Below are 24,237 nucleotides of genomic sequence, written 5' to 3'. Positions count from 1 at the left end.
AGTAGATCAGCAGTTTCTGAAATACTCAGACCAGCCCTTCTGGCACCAACAACCATGCCACGTTCAAAGGCACTCAAATCACCTTTCTTCCCCATACTGATGCTCGGTTTGAACTGCAGGAGATTGTCTTGACCATGTCTACATGCCTAAATGCACTGAGTTGCCGCCATGTGATTGGCTGATTAGAAATTAAGTGTTAACAAGAAGTTGGACAGGTGTACCTAATAAAGTGGCCGGTGAGTGTATATAATACATAGGAGAAGGATAGGAGATCATGGGACAGACAGTGCAGGATCATGGGACAGATGGGGAAGGATCATGGGACAGATGGGGCTGGATGGAGACAGATGGGGCAGGATTATGGGACAAATGGGGCAGGATCATGGGACAGATGGGGCAGGATCATGGGACAGATGGTGCAGGATCATGGGACAGATGGGGCAGGATCATGGGACAGATGGGGCAGGATCATGGGACAGATAGGGCTGGATGGAGACAGATGGGGCAGGATGGGGAGATCATATGTGGCAGGATGGGACATCACATGGGGCATCACATTACTGCAGTGGCGCATTTATTTTATTTTTGAGGATACGGTTTTAAATGGGGGGCGGTCCTGTTACTGTGCAGAGCGACACTGTCACCTTTTTTTCTTCATCTGGTGTAGTGTAGAAGTTTGGAAAAAAATTAAGTAATGTGCTCTGCAAGTGGTACTCTACATAACTTATTTCCTGCAGAGACGAGCCCTGGCTGGAAGAAGTGATGGAGGTCTGTGCTGAATGAAGATGAAAAGTGAAGATGAAGGACTTCACTTAGAGACGTCACTGGTGAGTCAGTGTGTTACCTGTACACTGACACTATACACTGTATACTATATACAGAGGTCCTGTGTAGAATGTCATTGATCACTGTGTAGCCTGTACAATACATACAGCGCTCGTGTGTATAATGTTCCTGTTGATCACTCTATTACCTGTACACGGACACTGCATACTAAGTACAGATCTCCTGTGTATAATGGCACATATAGTGATATTAGTATTGTGTTTTTTTATTAATTATCAGTATTGTAGTATTCGGTCACTATGTGGTGGCAATATGTTGTCCGGCTATGGTGTGGCTGTATTTGTTCTTTGTATGTGGTATTACAGGTCACTATGTGGTGGTAATATGGTGTCTGGTCCCCATCTGTCTTCATCCTACCCCATGATCCTGCACCATGTGACATGGGGCAGGATGTAGAAAACATGGTGCAGGATCATGGGGTGGATGGAGACATGGCGCAGGATGGAGACATGAGGCAGGATGGAGACTTGAGGCAGGATGGAGACATGGGGCAGGATGGAGACATGGGGCAGGATGGAGACACGAGGCAGGATGGAGACACGAGGCAGGATGGAGACATGGGGCAGGATGGAAACACATGGTGCAGGATGGAGACACATGGTGCAGGATGGAGAGATGGGGCAGGATGGAGACAGATGGAGCAAAATGGAGACTTGGGACAGGATAGAGACAGATGGGGCAGGAACATGGGGCAGGATGGAGACATGGTGCAGGATGGAGACACATGGGGCAGGATGGAGACATGGAGCAGGATGGAAACACATGGTGCAGGATGGAGACATGGGGCAGGATGGAGAGAGATGGTGCAGGATGATGGGGCAGGATGGAGACATGGGACAGGATGGAGACAGATGGGGCAGGATCATGGGGCAGGATGGAGACACATGGTGCGGGATCATGGGGCAGGATGGAGACATGGGGCAGGATGGAGACATGGGGCAGGATCATGGGGCAGAATGGATACGATGGAGACAGATGGGGCAAGATCATGGGGCAAATGGAGCAGGATCATGGGACAGATGGGGAAGGATCATGGGACAGATGGGGAAGGATCATGGGACAGATGGTGCAGGATCATGGGACAGATGGTGCAGGATCATGGGACAGATGGTGCAGGATCATGGGACAGATGGGGCAGGATCATGGGACAGATGGGGCAGGACCATGGGACAGATGGGAAAGGATCATGGGACAGATGGGGCTGGATGGAGACAGATGGGGCAGGATCATGGGACAGATGGGACAGGATCATGGGACAGATGGGGAAGGATCATGGGACAGATGGGGAAGGATCATGGGACAGATGGGGAAGGATCATGGGACAGATGGGGCAGGATGGGAAGATCATATGTGGCAGTATTAGACATCACATGGGGCAGAATGGATTCTCATGAGGGCAGGACATATGGGGCCAGGATGGGAGAATATATGGCTGGAGCCAAGAATGAGACACACGGGGGCCATGGGGTAATTAAGGAATATTATTACTGCTGTGACGTATTTATTTTATTTTTTGAGGATACCATTTTAAATGGGGGGCGGTCCTGTTACTGTGCAGAGCGGCACTTCACATTTTTTTATTCATCTGGTGTAGTGTAGAAGTTGGGAAAAAATTAAGTAATGTGCTCTGCAAGTGGTGCTCTAGATAACTTATTTCCTGCAGAGACGAGCCCTGGCTGGAAGAAGTGATGGAGGTCTGTGCTTAGTATTGTGTTTTTTATTAATGATCAGTATTGAAGTATTCGGTCACTATGTGGTGACAATATGTTGTCCAGCTATTGTGTGGCTGTATTTATTCTTTGTATGTGGTATTATAGGTCACTATGTGGTGGTAATATGGTGTCTGGTCATGGTGCGGTGGTATTTGTCCCTTGTATGTGATATTATTGGTAATTTTAAAAATTGAAAAATAAATAAAAATATACCTAAATTGTATTGCATATCTTAACAAATGTTTAATAGGTTAGAGTAGAGTAAGCCCCGGCCAAAAGAGTCTACCTTGTTGTGGTGGCAGATTAAAAATTGTTTTGGCCAAAACAAAAGCTGCTGGCTATGTTTGTGATCTGGTGATGGGAACTGTTCATGTTTGATTGGTGAGAAGTTGAGAAGTGGAGTTTTTCCAAGAGAGCGGCGGGACTGTGAACAGTTCAAGCGGTGAATGCTGGGCTGGGGTGGAACCTGGGCAGAGTCTCAAGGGGGCCCTGACAATTTTGCCAGTATGGGACCACCGAAATTCCTAGTGGCAGCCCTGATCACAGGAGATGCTATGTCTGCAGTATAATTATCACAGGAGACATTGGGGTTGCTGTATAATCATTAGAGGAGAGACAGGGGTTGTGATATAGACATCACTAGAAACATTGGAGCTGCTGTATAATTACAGGAGATGCTGGATCTGTGGTATAGACATCACACAAGACGCTGGGGCTGCGGTACAATCATCACAGAAAATGCTGGGATTGTGGTATAATAATGACAGGATACATGGGGCTGCAGTATAGACATCAAAGGAGACATTGGGCTGTTGTATAATCATCATAGAAGAAATGGGGCTGCTGTATAGACATCACAGGAGACATGGGGCTGTGGTATAATCATCACAAGAGACAAGGAGCTGCGATATAGACATCATAGGAGATGCTGGGGCTACGGTACAGACATCACAGGAGACACTGGGGCTATGGCATAGGCATCACAGGAGACATGGGGTTGCGCTGTTGGCATCACAGGAGACATGGGGCTGTGGTATAATCATCACAGGAGATTTGGGACTGCGGCATAGAGATGCTTGGGCTGCCGCTGTTGTCTACTTCTGTTGGGAAAGCACATCGTGCACTAACGCCGCCAACAGAGTAAGTCCATGTACAGGATGTAATCTTTCATTGCACGTGCCGCAGCGTTCAGTAGTGAACATGAACTCGCAAAGAAGAAGTAATTAAAGGATCAGCAGCCATCAAAACGCAGCTGCCAGTCCGAGACTATCTTCCTGGGGGTCGGAGAAAAGGTAATTGTGGACTGTAAATGGCCTGCGGGTCTGAGGTTCCCCACCCCTGGTCTATAGGGTACAACTGCAACACCACATGCTGTTTCCAGAAAGGATTCTCCATTGTGCTCCAAGGGTATAAACATAATCTGAAAGCACCCCTATATAATACGGTTGAGAGAAAAAATCTCTCCCCAAATGCCTCAAGGGCATCCACTCTCCAGGACAACTCCCAAAGCAGTATAACACAAAAAAACAGAGTAACACAGTCCCAAGCAGCATAATAAAATAAGTACACAGTTTATTTAAACAATAACCATAAAATCTTACAAACATGTATAGGTGATATGGCAGGGAAACATCCCTACAGTGTGCACTAACATCAATGTCTACTTGCTAGGTAAAGAGGACAGCAATAATAGCTCACAGAGCATTAACAACACACATCAAGCTGTCCCCCACAAATGACCATACGGCAAGCATGAATATTATGACACGTGCACACTTACCCATATATTAAAGGGGTACCCCGCCACACGCCACCTGGAGGCCCTGGACGCGCGTTTCGCGTTGAGCTTTTTCAACAGGGAACTAGCAAGTAGACATTGATGTTAGTGCACACTGTAGGGATGTTTCCCTGCCATATCACCTCCACCTGTTGTACTACTATGTCCTCCAGTTTTCACACTCTTGTTTGATGTATGCTGCGTACAGCAGACATACACTCACCGGCCACTTTATTAGGTACACCATGCTAGTAACGGGTTGGACCCCCTTTTGCCTTCAGAACTGCCTCAATTCTTCGTGGCATAGATTCAACAAGGTGCTGGAAGCATTCCTCAGAGATTTTGGTCCATATTGACATGATGGCATCACACAGTTGCCGCAGATTTGTCGGCTGCACATCCCAAAGATGCTCCATACAAGGCAGGATGGATCCATGCTTTCATGTTGTTTACGCCAAATTCTGACCCTACCATCCGAATGTCGCAGCAGAAATCGAGACTCATCAGACCAAGCAACGTTTTTCCAATCTTCTACTGTCCAATTTCGATGAGCTTGTACAAATTGTAGCCTCAGTTTCCTGTTCTTAGCTGAAAGGAGTGGTACCCGGTGTGGTCTTCTGCTGCTGTAGCCCATCTGCCTCAAAGTTCGACGCACTGTGCGTTCAGAGATGCTCTTAGGCCTACCTTGGTTGTAACGGGTGGCGATTTGAGTCACTGTTGCCTTTCTATCAGCTCGAACCAGTCTGCCCATTCTCCTCTGACCTCTGGCATCAACAAGGCATTTCCGCCCACAGAACTGCCGCTCACTGGATTTTTTTTCTTTTTCGGACCATTCTCTGTAAACCCTAGAGATGGTTGTGCGTGAAAATCCCAGTAGATCAGCAGTTTCTGAAATACTCAGACCAGCCCTTCTGGCACCAACAACCATGCCACGTTCAAAGGCACTCAAATCACCTTTCTTCCCCATACTGATGCTCGGTTTGAACTGCAGGAGATTGTCTTGACCATGTCTACATGCCTAAATGCACTGAGTTGCCGCCATGTGATTGGCTGATTAGAAATTAAGTGTTAACAAGAAGTTGGACAGGTGTACCTAATAAAGTGGCCAGTGAGTGTATATATACATATACATGTTTGTAAGATTTTATGGTTATTGTTTAAATAAACTGTGTTACTCCGTTTTTTTGTGTTATTGTGCTCCAAGGGGCACAAAGATCTAAGAAAGAGCCATAAGAATAATCGTAGTATCCGCAACAAACACAGTCCTATCTGCAGCACATCCTGGTGCCTTGGCTCGCACAACAAAAATCATTTATTACCAGCGACTCACTGGCAGATAAAACATTTATTTTGTTAGGCCTATCATACCCTGAACTAATTTACTGCTCTATGAAAACATCAGTGACCCAGAGATCGCAACACTATACACCACAAACATGAAAAAAATGCAAATAACAAAACACCTCATTTACGTGAGCACACCCTAGAGCTTAATGCCAAGCCCCAAAGCTTAATGCCCCACTCCAGAGCTTAATACCACGCCCCAGAGCTTAATGTCACGCCCCAGAGCTTAATGCCACACTCCAGAGCTTAATACCACACCCCAGAGCTTAATGCCACTCCCCAAAGCTTAATGCCACGCCCCAGAGCTTAGTGCCATGCCCCAGAGCTTAATGCCATGCCCAAGAGCTTAATGCCATGCCCCAGAGCGTAATACCACACCACAGAGCAATGCCAGCCCCAGAGCAATGTCAGCCCCAGAGCTTATTGCCATGCCCCAGAACTTAATGCCATGCCCCTAGGCAACTTTAACATAACATTCAGAGCAGTAGACTGTTTTCTTAGCCTTAGAGTTGTAGAAATCTTCAGACTGCGCTTGAGAAAATGTTACCTAAAAAGGAACATCTGAGCTTTTTTTCTTGGTATCTTGTTTAAAAATAGTAACAGGAAGTCTGTAAAATAAAAGTACAGAGCTTAAAAAAAATATATAGGTCATGGTTCCAAAAACAAAAAGCAATTAAAATGTTATAAATTTACTAATATGTACCGTGAGTTAAGATTACTTCCATCCATGTAATATAGCACCCCAGATATTCCACTAATGTTATGGATTCCTCCAAAAGGAAACAGTCAGCAGTTTAACCAGTCTTTCCACTTTTACCAGCGTTTGATGAAACATAGACAACATAAAAGTGTAGTATTGGACCACTCCCTTATTCTACAAACAGGAAGCCAGCAGCGGCCATGTCTTCATAAGGCAATTTATGCAGGTGTACTAGGGGGCTCCTCCGAAGAGGAAATCCTCTGCCTGGCACCAGCAGGGAATCTTACTCCAGTGCACCCTGGATCAAGACTGGCGTATAAAAGACCAGTCTGAATTAATCAGCCCAATAGTGCCTAAATAATACTACCGTACAGTGCTATATTATTCACATCTACTTCCTAAATTATAATACAACACAGTGCTCTAATAATAGTACTATTTACTTCCTAAATTAAAATGCCACACAGTGCCCTAATAATAGTACTATCTACTTCCTAAATTATATTATACCGTATATAATATAGCGCCCCAATATTAGTACCATATACCATACGTGATAAATTATAATGCCACACAGTGCCCCAATAATAGTACCATATACCGTATGTCCCAAATTATAATGCCATACATTGCCCTAACAGTACCAAATACTTCTATAAATTATAATGACACACACACTCTAATAATAGTACAATATACTGTATGTCCTAAATTATAATGCCATACGGTGACATAATAGTACCATATACCGTACGTCCCATATTAGAATTCCACACAGTGCCCTAATAATAGTACCATATACCGTACGTCCTAAATTATAATGCGATACAGTGCTCTAATAATTGTACCATCTACTTCCTAAATTATAATGCCATACAGTGCCCTAATAATAGTACTAAATACTTCCCTAAATTACAATGCCACACGGTGCCAAAATAATAGTACCATATACTGTTCGTTCTAAATTATAATGCCACACAGTGCCATAATAATAGTACCATATACTTCTAAATCATAATGCTACACAGTGCCCTAATAATACCATACACTTCCTAAATTATAATGCCATACAATGGCCCATTATTAGTACCATTAACTTCCTAAAGTATGTCATACAGTGCCCTAATAATAGTATTACCTACTTCCTAAATTATAGTACCACACAATGCCAAATGTTAGAACCACACACTGTCAAAATAATAATGCGGTAGCGCACCCTAAATATACTCTGCCCTAATGCTAACATAATACAAGAGATATATAATGAAATTCAGTGCTCTAATAAAAGCACTATGCCCTGAATAATAACGACATAGAGCCCTAATGTTAGTATCATATAATACCTACAGTGCCACAATAACAGCATCATACAGTGCCTAAATAATAAAGCCATACAGTGCCCAATAATAGCACCAAACATTGCCTAAATATTAAAGCCATACAGTGCCTAAATAATAAAGCCATACAGTGCCCAATAATAGCACCAAACATTGCCTAAGTAATAGAGCCACAGTGCCCCAATAATAGCACCACACATTGCCTAAATATTAAAGCCATACAGTGCCTAAATAATAAAGCCATACAGTGCCCAATAATAGCACCAAACATTGCCTAAGTAATAGAGCCACAGTGCCAAAATAATAGCACCACACATTGCCTAAATATTAAAGCCATACAGTGCCCTAATACCAACACCATACAGTGCCCCAATAAAAGCACCATACGTTGCCTAAGTAATAAAGCCATACAGTGCCCCAATAATAGCACCATACATTGACGAAATAATAGAACCAGTGCCCCAAAAATAGCACCACACATTGCCTAAATATTAAAGCCATACAGTGCTGCAATTATAGCACCATACAGTGCCCCAATAATAGCACCACACATTACCCCAATAGTAGCACCATACAGTGGCCCAATAAAAGCACCATCCAGTGCCCCAATAAAAGCACCATACACCGTCTAAATAACAATGCCATACAGTGCCCCAATAATAGCACCATACATTGCCTTAATAATAAAGCCATACAGTGCCCTAACAATAGCACCATGCATTGCCTAAATATTAATGCCATACAGTGACTCAATAATAACACCATACGTTGAAAAGTATGAAAATTATTTGACTTCTGTTACAGGTTGGAATGGGGGCAGATATACAGCGTGATAGAATGCTGTATATCAGCCCTGAAAGGTGATGGCCGTATGTCTTATCGGACAAACCTGGTGACAGGGTCCCTTTAAAACAAATGAAAAACTGCTCTACAAAAGAAGCAGGAAATCACAGGAATAAAACATAACCTTTAGTCCTACAAAAGTGTTACAAAACAAAGTGCTACAATAGGTAAAAGATACCACAGAGATGTACTGTATCTGCATCAAATCTAGATCTGAAGAGAAGCACATGGAGGATGACTAAGCAATTGCATCACCATAAAAATATCTAAGAGGAAACTGCATCAGTGACACACAAATACTCCAAATCTAAGAATAATACCAATATACAAATCCACTATCTTCTGCAGACACTCCCTTCCAAATACTGTATATCTGCAAATATGTGAAGAATAGAAGATATGTTCCTATTTATGGGGCAGTATTATAGTGGTTATATTCTAGTACATGAGGGCAGTATTATAGTAGTTATATTCTTGTACATTGTACATGGGGCAGTATTATAGTAGTTATATTCTTGTACATGGGGGGGCAGTGTGGTAGTAGTTATATTCTTGTACATAGGGGCAGTAATACAGTAGCTATATTCTTGTACATAGGAGCAGTATTATAGTAGTTATATTCTTGTACATAGGGGGCAGTATTATAGTAGTTATATTCTTGTACATAGGAGCAGTATTATAGTAGTTAAATTCTTGTACATAGGGGGCAGTATTATAGTAGCTATATTCTTGTACATAGGAGCAGTATTATAGTAGTTATATTCTTGTACATAGGGGGCAGTATTATAGTAGTTATATTCTTGTACATAGGAGCAGTATTATAGTAGTTATATTCTTGTACATAGGGGGCAGTATTATAGTAGCTATATTCTTGTACATAGGAGCAGTATTATAGTAGTTATATTCTTGTACATAGGGGGCAGTATTATAGTAGTTATATTCTTGTACATAGGAGCAGTATTATAGTAGTTATATTCTTGTACATAGGGGCAGTATTATAGTAGTTATATTCTAGTACATGAGGGCAGTATTATAGTAGTTGTATTCTTGTACATGGGGGGGCAGTGTGGTAGTAGTTATATTCTTGTACATAGGGGCAGTATTATAGTAGTTATATTCTTGTACATAGGAGCAGACAGTATTATAGTAGTTATATTCTTGTACATAGGGGGCAGTATTATAGCAGTTATATCGGGCCACCATCTAGTAGTAGGTATATTCTTGTACATGGGGGGCAGTATTATAGTAGTTATATTCTTGTACATAGAGGCAGAATTATAGTAGTTACATTCTTGTACATAGGGGGCAGTATTAAAGTAGTTATATTCTAGTACATGAGGGCAGTATTATCTATATATATAATTGTCTAAGGGGTACTTCCGTCTTTCTGTCGGCAACTTCCGTCACGGATATTCATTCGCTGATTGGTCTCGGCAGCTGCCTGTCATGGCTGCCACGACCAATCAGCGACGGGCACAGTCCGATTAGTCCCTCCCTACTCCCCTGCAGTCAGTGCCCGCTCCATACTCCCCGCAGTCACGGCTCACACAGGGTTAATGCCAGCGGTAACGGACCACGTTATGCCGCGGGTAACTCACTCCGTTACCGCCGCTATTAACCCTGTGTGACCAAGTTTTTACTATTGAGGCTGCCTATGCAGCCTCAATAGTAAAAGCATCTAATGTTAAAAATATTTAAAAAAAAAAAAAACATTATATACTCACCTTCCGCCGCCTTTCCGACGCTCCGGTGACTGGTCCATGCAAGCGGCAGGTTCCGGTGCTAAGGTTGGTGTGCGACAAGGACTTGCCATGACGTCACGGTCATGTGACCGCAACGTGATCACAGGCCCTGCGCGAGAAGGACCTGCCATGACGTCACAGTCATGTGACCGCGACGTCATCACAGGCCCTGCACGCCTGCGCGAGAAGGACCTGCCGTGACATCACAGTCATGTGACTGAGACGTCATCGCAGGCCCTGCGCGCCTGCGCGAGAAGGACCTGCCGTGACGTCACGGTCATGTGACCGCGACGTCATCACACCCTCGGACCGGAAACTGCTGCCTGAACCGAACACAGGCGACAGAACTACAAGGGGCCCCTCCAAAGGTGAGTATATGTTTATTTTTTAACCTGTGACATACTTGGCTGGGCAATATACTACGTGGCTGGGAAATATACTACGTGGTTCTGTGCTGTATACGTCACTGGGCAATATACTATGTGGCTCTGTGCTGTATACTACATCACTGGGCAATATACTACGTGGCTCTGTGCTGTATACTACGTCACTGGGCCATATACTATGTCACTGGGCAATATACTACGTGGCTCTGTGCTGTATACTACATCACTGGGCAATATACTACGTCACTGGGCAATATACTACGTCACTGGGCAATATACTACGTAACTGGGCAATATACTACGTCACTGGGCAATATACTACGTCACTGGGCAATATACTACGTCACTGGGCAATATACTACATCACTGGGCAATATACTACGTAACTGGGCAATGTACTACGTCGCTGGGCAATACACTACGTGGCTGGGCAATATAGTATGTAACTGGGCAATATACTATGTCACTGGGCAATATACTATGTCACTGGGCAATATACTACGTCACTGGGCAATATACGATGTCACTGGGCAATATACTACGTCACTGGGCAATATACTACATCACTGGGCAATATACTACGTCACTGGGCAATACACTACGTGGCTGGGCAATATACTACGTCACTGGGCAATATACTACGTCACTGGGCAATATACTACGTCACTGGGCAATATACTACGTCACTGGGCAATATACTACATCACTGGGCAATATACTACGTAACTGGGCAATGTACTACATCACTGGGCAATACACTACGTGGCTGGGCAATATAGTATGTAACTGGGCAATATACTATGTCACTGGGCAATATACTATGTCACTGGGCAATATACTACGTCACTGGGCAATATACGATGTCACTGGGCAATATACTACGTCACTGGGCAATATACTACATCACTGGGCAATATACTACGTCACTGGGCAATACACTACGTGGCTGGGCAATATACTACGTCACTGGGCAATATACTACGTCACTGGGCAATATACTACGTCACTGGGCAATATACTATGTCACTGGGCAATATACTATGTAACTGGGCAATATACTACATCACTGGGCAATATACTACGTCACTGGGCAATATACTACGTCACTGGGCAATATACTACGTCACTGGGCAATATACTATGTGGACATGCATATTCTAGAATACCCGATGCGTTAGAATCGGGCCACCATCTAGTAGTAGTTATATTCTTGTACATAGGAGCAGTATTATAGTAGTTATATTCTTGTACATAGGAGCAGTATTATAGTAGTTATATTCTTGTACATAGGTGCAGTATTATAGTAGCTATATTCTTGTACATAGGAGCAGTATTATAGTAGTTATATTTTGGTACTTGAGGGCAGTATTACAGTAGTTATATTCTTGTACATAGGGAGCAGTATTATAGTAGTTATATTCTTGTACATAGGGAGCAGTATTATAATAGTTATATTCTTGTACATGAGGGCAGTATTATAATATATTATTGTATATACATAGCGAGCAGTTATATAGTAGTTATATTTTTGTACATAGGGGCAGTATTATAGTAGATACGGTATATTTTTGTACATAGGAGCAGTATTATAGTAGTTATATTATTGTACATAGGGGAAGTATTATAGTAATTATATTCTTGTACATAGAGGCAGTATTATAGTAGTTATATTCTTGTACATAGGGGCAGTATTATAGTAGTTACGGTATATTCTTGTACATAGAGCAGTATTATAGTAGTTATATTCTTGTACATAGGAGCAGTATTATAGTAGTTACGGTATATTCTTGTACATAGGGGCAGTATTATAGTAGTTATATTCTTGTACATAGGAGGCAGTATTATAGCAGTTATATTCTTGTACATAGGAGCAGTATTATAGTAGTTATATTCTTGTACATAGGGGCAGTATTATAGTAGTTATATTCTTGTACATAGGGGCAGTATTATAGTAGTTATATTCTTGTACATAGAGAGCAGTATTATAGTAGTTATATTCTTGTACATAGGGGACAGTATTATAGTAGTTATATTCTTGTACACAGGGGCAGTATTATAATAGTTATATTATTGAACATAGAGAGCAGTATTATAGAAGTTATATTTTTGTATATAGGGGCAGTATTATAGTAGTTATATTCTTGTACATAGGGGACAGTATTATAGTAGTTATATTCTTGTACACAGGGGCAGTATTATAATAGTTATATTATTGAACATAGGGGCAGTATTAAGGTAGAACAAAATAGGAGTTGGTTTTACCCTTCCTTACCCCATTTCTATCATTCAGTGTGGTAAATATTGGAATCTCTGCGTTCGTTCTGCCCTGAGAATATGTACCTGCATACCTCGCCCCCAGCTCTTGTGTTTGAATTGTGACAACATGGATATCGCTGTTATAGACCATGGCGCCTAATGAAATTCTATGGTAAATTGTAAGTTCCCTACAGACTGGCACACGGTGTATCTGCATCTGGCATGCTGGTACAGTGTCCCATGGGCTAACGACAAGATGGCACAGGCTGAGACGGTTATTACGGGTTGGTGAGGTATATTTATAGGAATTATAGGGTGGCATAATGTATGGTATGTTAGTATGGAGCTGGGGGTCATAGGTTAGCATGATAGGTCTCCCACACCACGTTGTCCTTCATACCCCGGCTGCCTGACACAGGGAGGTTTACAGATTGGCACAGGAGCACAATTGCTGCACTTTTGCAGACCATCTCTCCATGAGATACCCTGCAGATAGTTCGCGATCTCATTATAAATCTGCTACCCCTCGGAGAAGATTCTCCTGGCCTGGATTATACAGGAGAAAAAAAAAGTAACATCTGAAAATAGAAGCGGAGAAGACACCAGGAGACGTGCCCGCATTATTAATGGCCGCAGCTGACTCACACCTCCTCATCCTCACCTTGTGTATGGGAGATACAGATCAGGGGGATGAATCATCAGATACATGGAGAGACGGGACCTGAGGGATAGAGAGGAGGGGAGGGGGGAGAGACAGCTGCAGGTGTCTGATGTACAGTATGGAGGAGACAGGAATTTTGTTTGTAGCTGTAAAGCTTTGATTGTTTCTAACACGGACAAGTAATAAAAAAAATGAAACGGAAAAAGAATCTTCTCTCAGTACAGCAACAGACATCATGGGGAGGCTGAGCCCCTGAGGAAGCAACCTCCCCATCGCACAGGAAGAGGCCACTGCACCAGTCAGAGAGGACATAATACATCGTCTGCAGTCATGGTGAAAGTAACATTATGGAGGAAGCTGTGTGGCTATGTCTTCATTTATCTTTTTATGGGTCATTATAATTAAAATGTTTTTCTGTCTGCGGTCACCACTAGAGGGGGCACAAAATTCAACTGACAATATATCAGTACACAGTGAGCTCCCTCTAGTGGTGGATATGGTAGAATTGTATTTTATTACTATCATTATTATTATTATGATAAGGAGCTGGAGTTTTTCTGTCTTAAACCACCACTAGAGGGATCACACTCTGATTGTATAAGTCTGTACGCAGTCATCTGCCTCTAGTGGTGGGTATAGGTGTAGCAGAATTGCATTAAGATTAATAGCTGGAGGTTTTCTGACTGCAGCCACCACTAGGGGAAGCACACATTAAACTGATTGTGTGCAGTGTGCTCCCTCTAATGGTGAGTGAAGGAAATTTGTGTTATTAAAAGAAGCAGCTGGAGTATTTCTGACTGTTGCCACCACTAGGGGGATCACTCATTAAACTGACTGTATAAATCTGTTTGCAATGTTCTCCCTCTAATGGTGAGTGAAGGAAAATTGTATTAGTAAATGAAGCAACTGGAGCTTTTGTGACTGCTGCCACCACTAGGGGGAGCAATCATTGAACGTGACTGTAAAAATCTGTATGCAATGAGATTCCTTTACTGATGGGTGTAGATGTAGCAGAATTGTATTAAGAGAAGCAGATTGAGTTTTTCTGCCAACATTGACTATAAATCTCTATATAGTGAGCTCCCTCTAGTGGTGGGTGTAGGAATAGCAGAATTGCATTGTTAAGAGAAGTAGCTGGAATTTTTCTCCTTTTGGACACCACTAGGGGGAACATATATTGACCTGCTTATATAAGTCTGTATGCATTGAGCTCCCTCTAGTGGTGGGTGCAGATGTTACAGAATTGTAGTACGAGCTGGAGTTTTTCTGACTGTGGTCACCACTGGGGGAACACTCATTAAACTGACTGTATAAATCTGTATGCAGTGAGCTCCCTCTAGTGGTGAGTGTAGAAAAATTGTTTTATTAAGAGTCTTTCTGCCTGTGGCCACCACTAGGAGCTGAATATATAAATCTGTATACAGTGAGTGCACTCTGATGGTGGGTGTAGATGTAGCAGAATTGTATTGTTAAGAGATACAGCTATACAGCTGGAGTAGTTTAGTGCCACGTCCTCCTCATCAAGTAGTGGGGTACATCTATATAGCATTTACCCCACTGAGTTTGTCTGGAACCGTATTAAGCTGATAATTGGAGAGAAATCAGATGAGCATTAAAGTCATACACCGGCATCAGTGTCCCAACCACCCAGGAACAGAAGGACAGTACAGAAAGTTTCTTGGGTGCCACCAGAGTCTACCAGAAAGCAGCTTTTCTGTAAAGTTTCTTGCACCATACTGGGCTGTTATCTGGGGCCACGGCAGAAGCTTCTTCTCCATAGCAAAAATGATATTCCATCCAAACTACTATACAAGGCGAGTGCAGGGACGAGAGCGATAAATGTGGGATTATGTGACAGACACCAGAGACACGGCCCTAACGCATCAGCACAGATTTCCTCCAAGTTTGGTATTTTCCAGAGACGTGCACAGTTTGGCCACAGACCGAGGTGGGGAGACAGGTTTTTTGCTTGTTTTTTTTAGCTCTATAATAGGAATTGACTTGAAAATCTCTTACCTAATGCAACAAAAAAAAACCTCTTACATAGCAGCACACGAAAAATACTACATAGGTGGCGCTGTTGCCTATGTACAGCCTCCATGGAATGACTTCGCTGCTGGAAGGTTCGGGTTAATCTACAAGTAATGTGATGAATGCAGAATAATAGAGCGGAATAATGGAATCCATCATCATAATGAGCCCGCGACAGGGTTCACTTACTAAATATTGATTACTGCAGAAAGTGCAGCACAGATCACACTGCAAGTGCATAAATCAGCAAGAACGGATGAGGAGCAAGCCAAGGACGCGGACACACAACTATGAGCCAAAGACCTGATCTGTCCCTCCGGCACACAGCCTCAGCTTTCTCTGCTCTTCACGCTTCAGTCAGTCACTATAAGGCTGTAGGGGACAGGGACCTGGTGAGCTGTGCAGACGGGTGGAACCATTGTTGCCGGGAGTCGGGGTTCCGGGGGACGGATTTGAGGGGCGCATGGGAAGCCAGGCTCATGTGACAGGAGGCAGAGTGACGCAGGGAGAGAAGAGGATAAAAAGAAAAACGCGCGAAAGCAGGGACAGAGAAGCGCGGGAAAACTCTGAGGAGAGGAAACTGCAGCGCAGTTGTCGTGTGTGTGCAGGCCGCAGTGAGACTTGCTGGAAGCAGGGGGAAAACGTACAACAGACACTGCGGGCAATTACCAGAGCCCCCAAAAAGAGACGCATTCGTCGTCAGCGACCCCCCAGGCAGAGGGGTAGTGCTGATCAGCTCAGGGACAGTATTACCGCGCTCCCCGGGAGCATCTTGCCACAGAGTGCTCCGGATCCTCCTGGGTTTTTCTTAGCTGTGACTGATACTGATAATTCTGCTAATTCTCCTCAAAAAGACTCCTCTCTGGACGTGGAAACGGTTATCTCGGATCAACGTCCGCCTGCGGGAGGTAACGCAGCACCGCAAAAGACATTCTGGACTCGAATCTACACCTGGGTTCGACGTCGGAGGACACCGCCTTCCCTCACCACTAGGACTACGTCGCTGACGGAGCCTCACCACCGGGACTACATCGCTGAGACAGCACTGATAAGTGAACGTTGTTGACTTTACCTTAGTAGGAGAGGTACTAGTGAGGCGCGGCCGCGTTCTTCGGGTATAGTTCAGGCCTCCTATATAGTAGTTAGGATTTACTGTGATATTGTATACTTGTACTCAAGTTCCCTGCGTGGAAAACTGTTGTTATATTTTTGGGTTGGGAGTTAAAAGAAAAGTTAAAAACGCTGTTTGCTTTCTGGCTCCCATTTGTCCCTGCATCCTTCTTTACCTGCGGTCTCTACATTTGGCGTAGTCGGCAGGATGCAGGATCCAAAGAGGGAGCCAGAAGATACGGAGGATGGGGCTGGCCCGAGAGCGTCTCTCTCATTGGGGGCCATGTTGAATAACCTGCCCAAGTTTAATGGGAGCCACATGTTGTTGTGGAGTTGGACTGAAAGGATGCGGGGGCTGCTGAGGATGCATCCTATGACCCCGGCCCTGGAAGCAGAGGTGGCCATTATGGCCTTAGACGGAGAGGCCCGAGATTCAGTGATGTTGAGACCCCCCACAGAGCGGAATACTTTTACCGGGGTGTTAAATGTGTTAGAGGGGACGCACGGGGATCCCACCGACGTGGGAGAGCTGCGGGCCCGGTTGTTTGGACGGCGACAAAAAGAAGGCGAGACTGTCACTCAGTACATGAATGCTCTGCAAGAGCTAAACATTGCAATCGTGCGGAAAGATGGTATGGGGATGGGACATGTTGACGTGACCCTGCGTGACCAACTGGTGATGGGACTGCGAGATGAGTTGACCAAACAGGCTCTACGTGAACGAGTACAGGTCGACCCGCGCCTGACTTTCTCCGACATAGGCAATGAGGCCCGCACCCGGGAGCAAGAGAGGGGGGTGACGGTCCTGACAGGAGAGACTCGGGTTATCCAGACCGCTGCACCAGGAGGGGGTGAGCCGTCGTGGGTTCAGGAGATGCGGCAGGAGCTCAAGCAAATCAGGGACGAACTGGCTGAAGTTAAAAAGAATGCGCTAAAAAGAATGCGCGAAGCCCAAGGGAGCTACCCCGGGGGCAAGGGTCTGGGAGTCCAGCTCGTGGCGCTCATCCAGGATATTATCCGGTCCCCGGTGCTTGTTATGGTTGCGGGGAGGCAGGACATTTCGCACGGGAGTGCCCCCGGAGAGGGAGGGCCTCGTCCCGTCAGGCGTTAAACTAGAGGGCTCCGAGCTAAGGGGACGACGCTCGGAGCCAGAGTCCCCGCGGATGGGTGGTGAAAGTCCCGGAAATTTGGTTGCCAGCTGCCCCCTGGTTTGGGCAGAGTTTGAAGGGCGGGCTGTCCGTTGTCTGGTGGACACCGGGTCCCAAGTCACGACTATGCCCGAGGCTTATTTTAGAAAACACTTTCCTTTGACAGTCAGACCCCAATGGGGTCCCGTAATTCGGTTACAGGCCGCCAATCACCTGCCCATCCCAGTGGAAGGGGTCACCTGGATGCAAATATCTTTATGTGGGAAGGACCTGGGCCGCCGGGGGGTTGTGTTAACTCGGGGAGATCCCAGCCCACAACATACCGTGACCTTGGGGATGAACGTATTGAAAGATTTTGGCAGTTTTCTGTTAGGGGAGACTACGCAAGAGACACTCAATCAGTGGGGGACCAGTACACCTCAGGGCTCCGTGTTCAGACAGTTAGTGAGAGAAGTCCGGGTACAAGAGACCTGTCAAGAGGGAGACATACTAGGGAGAGTGATTACTTCCCCGACAGCTAAGGTGACGTTCCCCCCAGGACAGACTGTTATATCCCTGCCCATACGAGCCCGCATCCCTCTAGAAGGAGTACAAGTACAGATTGAGCCCACCTTTACATCCCCTTTGCCCACAGGACTGCTGGTGGCCCGATCTCTGGCTACTGTTAAAAATGGAGCCGTACCAGTGCGATGTGTGAATGTGGACGAACACGATGTCGTGCTACGGGTCCGAAGTGAGATGGCCAAAGTGTTACGACCTTTAGAAGTGATGCCCCCTCCAGATACTTTGCAGTTAACGGTGGATTCCCCTGATCCCTGGATGGTCAGTGTCCGGTCTACGCAGGATCCTGAGCCAATAGCGTTTCGAAAGGGTCAAACTATTCTGGAGCACATGCGGACGGAATTGTCGGGCCTGGATCCATCACAGATCTCACAAGTGCAGCGACTCCTTGGACATTATGCTAAAGTGTTCGCACAACATGAAGATGATTTTGGCTGTACCACGGCCATCGAACATGGAATTCCGACCGGAGATACAGTGCCCATCAGGGAGCGGTACAGACAGATTCCCCCGCAGATGTACCAGGAAGTAAAGACGTTGTTAGGCCAGATGCTACAAAAGGGAGTGATCCGCGAGAGTCAGCCCGTGGGCTGCCCCGATCGTGCTGGTGCGGAAAAAGGACGGCACGCTCCGGTTCTGTGTGGACTATCGTAAGCTAAATGCATGCACCGTCCGAGACTCTTATCCACTTCCCCGTATCGAGGAGTCTCTCTCCGTGCTGGGTCGGGCCAAATATTTTTCCACCTTAGACCTAGCCAGCGGATACTGGCAGGTCCCGATGACAGAAGCAGATCGTCCTAAGACAGCGTTTATCCTTCCCATGGGACTATTCGAGTTCAATCGAATGCCGTTTGGGCTGGCCAACGCTCCAGGCACCTTCCAACGATTAATGGAGCGGTGTCTGGGGGATTTGAACTTCGAGGCCACTCTCATTTATCTGGATGACATCATCATCTATGCTCCAACATTCGAGGAACATCTGTGCCGACTGGAGCAAGTACTAGACCGGTTGCTGAAATACGGGCTTAAGGTGAAGCCCCAGAAGTGTCACTTGTTCCGGGAACAGATCGAGTACCTGGGGCATGTGGTGTCCGCCGAAGGAGTCCGGCCATCGCAGGAGAAGATTGCCGCAATCCAGGAGTGGCCCACACCGGAGACCGCCAAGGATGTACGGGCGTTCTTGGGCCTCGCTGGGTACTACCGGCGCTTCGTGAAGAACTTTGCTCGCCGTTCTCACAATCTACAAGTCCTGCTGAAAGGAAGCTCCCCCAAGGAACGGGGAAAGAAGATACAATGGCAGGAGCCACAAGAAGCAGCGTTCCGGGACTTGAAGACAGCTCTCATGGAGCCGCCGGTGTTGGCTTATGCGGACTTTTCGCAACCGTTCATCCTACACACCGACGGCAGCTCTCAGGGATTGGGGGCTGTGTTGTCTCAGGTTCAGGATGGGCGGGAGAGAGTGATCGCCTATGCGAGTCGGTCTCTTCATGACTCTGAGTTGAACCCGGACAATTATAGTTCTTTCAAGGTGGAGCTGTTGGCCGTGGTGTGGGCTATGACGGAGCGGTTCGCTGAGTACCTGGCCGGTTCCGAGGTGCTGATACGCACGGATAACAACCCATTGGCACATCTGGAAAATGCGAAATTGGGTGCCCTGGAACAGCGCTGGGTAGCCCGGATGGCCAAGTACAGATACCGTATCCTCTACAAGCGAGGAGCGGAGAATGTTCATGCTGACGCGTTCTCGTCTGCGGAAGAACCCCCCAAGAACTAACCGAGATGAGGAGCTGGAGGGAGAAGAAATCCCCTACGCCATCGGGGGCGCTGCTCGGACGGCTGTGAGCCGGGAACAGACCGGGAACGGAACGGCTACAGGACTGTTGGTTCAGAGTCGGGACGAATGGATACGGCTGCAACAGGAAGACCAGGAACTAGCTCCATTGCGACAGTGGATAACGAATGGTCTATTGCCCGTGAGAACCCCTGGACAAACTCTCCCGTCAGACCTGAACCTTCTTCTGCGGCAGTGGGAGCGCCTAACTCTTCAGGACGGGCTCTTATGCCACTTAACCATGGCTCAGGCAGATTCCGAGCCGACCTGGCAGATGGTCTTACCAGGGCCCGTGGTGGCCGCAGTTGCTAAAGAAGCTCATGAGTCCGGGGCACACTTCGGAGTGAAGAGGACGTTTAAGTGGCTGCAAACTCGGTTCTATCATCCTCGGCTGCTTGCGGAAGTACAAACTGCCTGTAGACAATGTCGACAATGTGAGCTAACCAAGTCACCGGAGGAAAGGGCGCCTGTGCAGAGCATCACGACGTCTGCCCCTTTTGAAGTATTATTGATAGACTACATTACCATTGGAGCAGCGCATCAAGGCTACGAACACTGCCTCGTTATGGTAGATCATTTTTCAAAATTCGCGGTAGTCACCCCTACCCGTGATCAGACGGCTGAGTCGGCGGCGAGCGCTATCTGTAAGAACTTTATTCAAGTTTACGGCTGTCCGAGGCGAATACATTCGGATCAAGGCGCCTGTTTCTTGGGCAAAGTCATGGAAGAGCTGCATCGCCTCTACGGCATTGATAAGTCACGCACCACACCGTATCACCCCCAGGGAAACGGGGCTTGTGAGCGGTTTAACCGGACTTTGCTTCAAATGCTGCGTGCGCTAGAACAAGATCAGAAGGCCCGCTGGCCGGAGTATGTGTCTGACCTAGTGTGGGTCTACAACAATAGAGTTCATCAAGTCACAGGACGCACCCCGTATGAAGTGGTCTTTGGGCGCCCAGGAAAAGGCATGACAGATCTGGAACTGTCTTCGGAGGAAGAAGGCCCCCGAACAGGGATGGCTTCGTGGGTGCGTGATCATCGGCATCGGCTGCAGACCTTACACCGACTGGTACACACTCGAATTCGGGAAGTGGAGCATCGGAGCACCCCTACAGCAAAACCCCCAGAGTTCCGGCCAGGTGATCGAGTACTCGTTCGAGAGCAAAGACCGCAAAACAAGTTAGACCATCGTTGGGAAAAAACACCCTATCGGGTGCTTCGCCGTATAGACCCGCATGGACCTGTATATGAAGTGCAGTCTGAGGCCCACGGAAGTACAGGTACTCGCATTCTTCATCGCAACATGCTCCGGTTGTGTCGCTCTGTTGACTCGGACACCCCGGAATCCGCAATCAGGGAAGAGCCACCTACGACTGAGTCCCCCAACAACCATTGGTGGGATGAAGAAGATGATGAAGAAGAAGAACGGTGTCAAAATACTCCCCCTATCTCGACTACTACACTACCCCTGACCAGTCACCCTTCCGCTGACGACATTCCCCCAACACCCCCTACACAGGGACCCGAGCCACGACGTTCTGAACGTTCTACTGCCGGTAGACCCCCAACTCGCTACAGTCCTGACTTACACACTAGACAGACCCAAGTGTGGAACAACCCGTCAGATGGGCGACCTGTCAGTGTGAAGGCCTCGCCCGGGGACTGGCGAGCATACAGGGTGGGGGAATGTAGGGGACAGGGACCTGGTGAGCTGTGCAGACGGGTGGAACCATTGTTGCCGGGAGTCGGGGTTCCGGGGGACGGATTTGAGGGGCGCATGGGAAGCCAGGCTCATGTGACAGGAGGCAGAGTGACGCAGGGAGAGAAGAGGATAAAAAGAAAAAACGCGCGAAAGCAGGGACAGAGAAGCGCGGGAAAACTCTGAGGAGAGGAAACTGCAGCGCAGTTGTCGTGTGTGTGCAGGCCGCAGTGAGACTTGCTGGAAGCAGGGGGAAAACGTACAACAGACACTGCGGGCAATTACCAGAGCCCCCAAAAAGAGGCGCATTCGTCGTCAGCGACCCCCCAGGCAGAGGGGTAGTGCTGATCAGCTCGGGGACAGTATTACCGCGCTCCCCGGGAGCATCTTGCCACAGAGTGCTCCGGATCCTCCTGGGTTTTTCTTAGCTGTGACTGATACTGATAATTCTGCTAATTCTCCTCAAAAAGACTCCTCTCTGGACGTGGAAACGGTTATCTCGGATCAACGTCCGCCTGCGGGAGGTAACGCAGCACCGCAAAAGACATTCTGGACTCGAATCTACACCTGGGTTCGACGTCGGAGGACACCGCCTTCCCTCACCACTAGGACTACGTCGCTGACGGAGCCTCACCACCGGGACTACATCGCTGAGACAGCACTGATAAGTGAATGTTGTTGACTTTACCTTAGTAGGAGAGGTACTAGTGAGGCGCGGCCGCGTTCTTCGGGTATAGTTCAGGCCTCCTATATAGTAGTTAGGATTTACTGTGATATTGTATACTTGTACTCAAGTTCCCTGCGTGGAAAACTGTTGTTATATTTTTGGGTTGGGAGTTAAAAGAAAAGTTAAAAAACGCTGTTTGCTTTCTGGCTCCCATTTGTCCCTGCATCCTTCTTTACCTGCGGTCTCTACAAGGCCACGTTCACACATTCAGTATTTGGTCAGTATTTTACCTCAGTATTTGTAAGCCAAAACCAGGAGTGGGTGATAAATACAGAAGTGGTGCATATGTTTCTATTATACTTTTCCTCTATTTGTTCCACTCCTGGTTTTGGCTTACAAATACTGATGTAAAATACTGACCAAATACTGAACATGTGAACGAGGCCTAAGGGGCATACAGCTGGCTCTCATCACGGTCATGTACGGACGTCCTGCACTGACCCGCACACGTCTCCCCCATTAGTCGTAGACTTGGGAAAATGAAAGTCAAATTATATAATAAGCCGACACTACACATAACACACCTGTATAACAAACATGTGAGCACCGTAGAGGTATACAGGATAGCATGCCGTATACTCTGCCCTGTAAGCAAATAGGGAGGTTCCCAGAGATTTTATACACTAGTCATACTGAACCCAAAGTGTCATTATCCTGTACCCCAAGTGTCAGTGTCCTTATCCTGTACCCCAAGAGTCAGTGTCCTTATCCTGTACCTCAAGAGTCAGTGTTATTATCCTGTACCCCAAGTGTCAGTGTCCTTATCCTGTACCCAAAGTGTCAGTGTCATTATCCTGTACCCCAAGTGTCAGTGTCATTATCCTGTACCCCAAGTGTCAGTGCCATTATCCTGTACCCCAAGTGTCAGTGCCATTGTCCTGTACCCCAAGTGTCAGTGTCATCATCCTGTACCCCAAGTGTCAGTGTCATTATCCTGTACCCCGTGTGTGTCATTATCCTGTACCCCAAGTGTCAGCGTCATTATCCTGTACCCCAAGTGTCAGCGTCATTATCCTGTACCCCAAGAGTCAGTGTCCTTATCCTGTACCTCAAGAGTCAGTGTTATTATCCTGTACCCCAAGTGTCAGTGTCCTTATCCTGTACCCAAAGTGTCAGTGTCATTATCCTGTACCCCAAGTGTCAGTGTCATTATCCTGTACCCCAAGTGTCAGTGCCATTATCCTGTACCCCAAGTGTCAGTGTCATTATCCTGTACCCCAAGTGTCAGTGTCATTATCCTGTACCCCAAGTGTCAGTGTCATTATCCTGTACCCCAAGTGTCAGTGTCATTATCCTGTACCCCAAGTGTCAGTGTCATTATCCTGTACCCCGAGTGTCAGCATCATTATCCTGCACCCCGAGTGTCAGCATCATTATCCTGCACCCCAAGTGTCAGTGTCATTATCCTGTACCCCAAGTGTCAGTGTCATTATCCTGTACCCCAAGTGTCAGTGTCGTTATCCTGTACCCCAAGTGTCAGCGTCATTATCCTGTACCCCAAGTATCAGTGTCATTATCCTGTACCC

General features: G+C 46.4%; 1 protein-coding gene across 6 annotated transcripts in view; it reads right to left on the bottom strand.

Annotated features, from left to right (window-relative positions):
* The window catches only part of LOC143769773 (death-associated protein kinase 2-like), a 98,454-nt gene that overhangs the window by 39,289 nt on the left and 34,928 nt on the right, over positions 1-24,237 (bottom strand). Inside the window, exon 2 of one of the 6 annotated variants that reach the window (XM_077258654.1) lies at positions 6,227-6,287. The exons of the other annotated variants lie outside the window; for them this stretch is intronic. The gene's annotated coding sequence lies outside the window, so the exon portion shown is untranslated. The remainder of the gene's footprint in view (positions 1-6,226; positions 6,288-24,237) is intronic. 6 annotated transcript variants of the gene reach the window in all.

Source organism: Ranitomeya variabilis, chromosome 1 (genome assembly GCF_051348905.1).
Source record: "Ranitomeya variabilis isolate aRanVar5 chromosome 1, aRanVar5.hap1, whole genome shotgun sequence".
In the NCBI taxonomy this organism is placed as follows: Eukaryota; Metazoa; Chordata; class Amphibia; order Anura; family Dendrobatidae; genus Ranitomeya; species Ranitomeya variabilis.
Note: the sequence above shows the minus strand (reverse complement) of the source record. Positions and strands in the feature narration are given on the sequence as shown.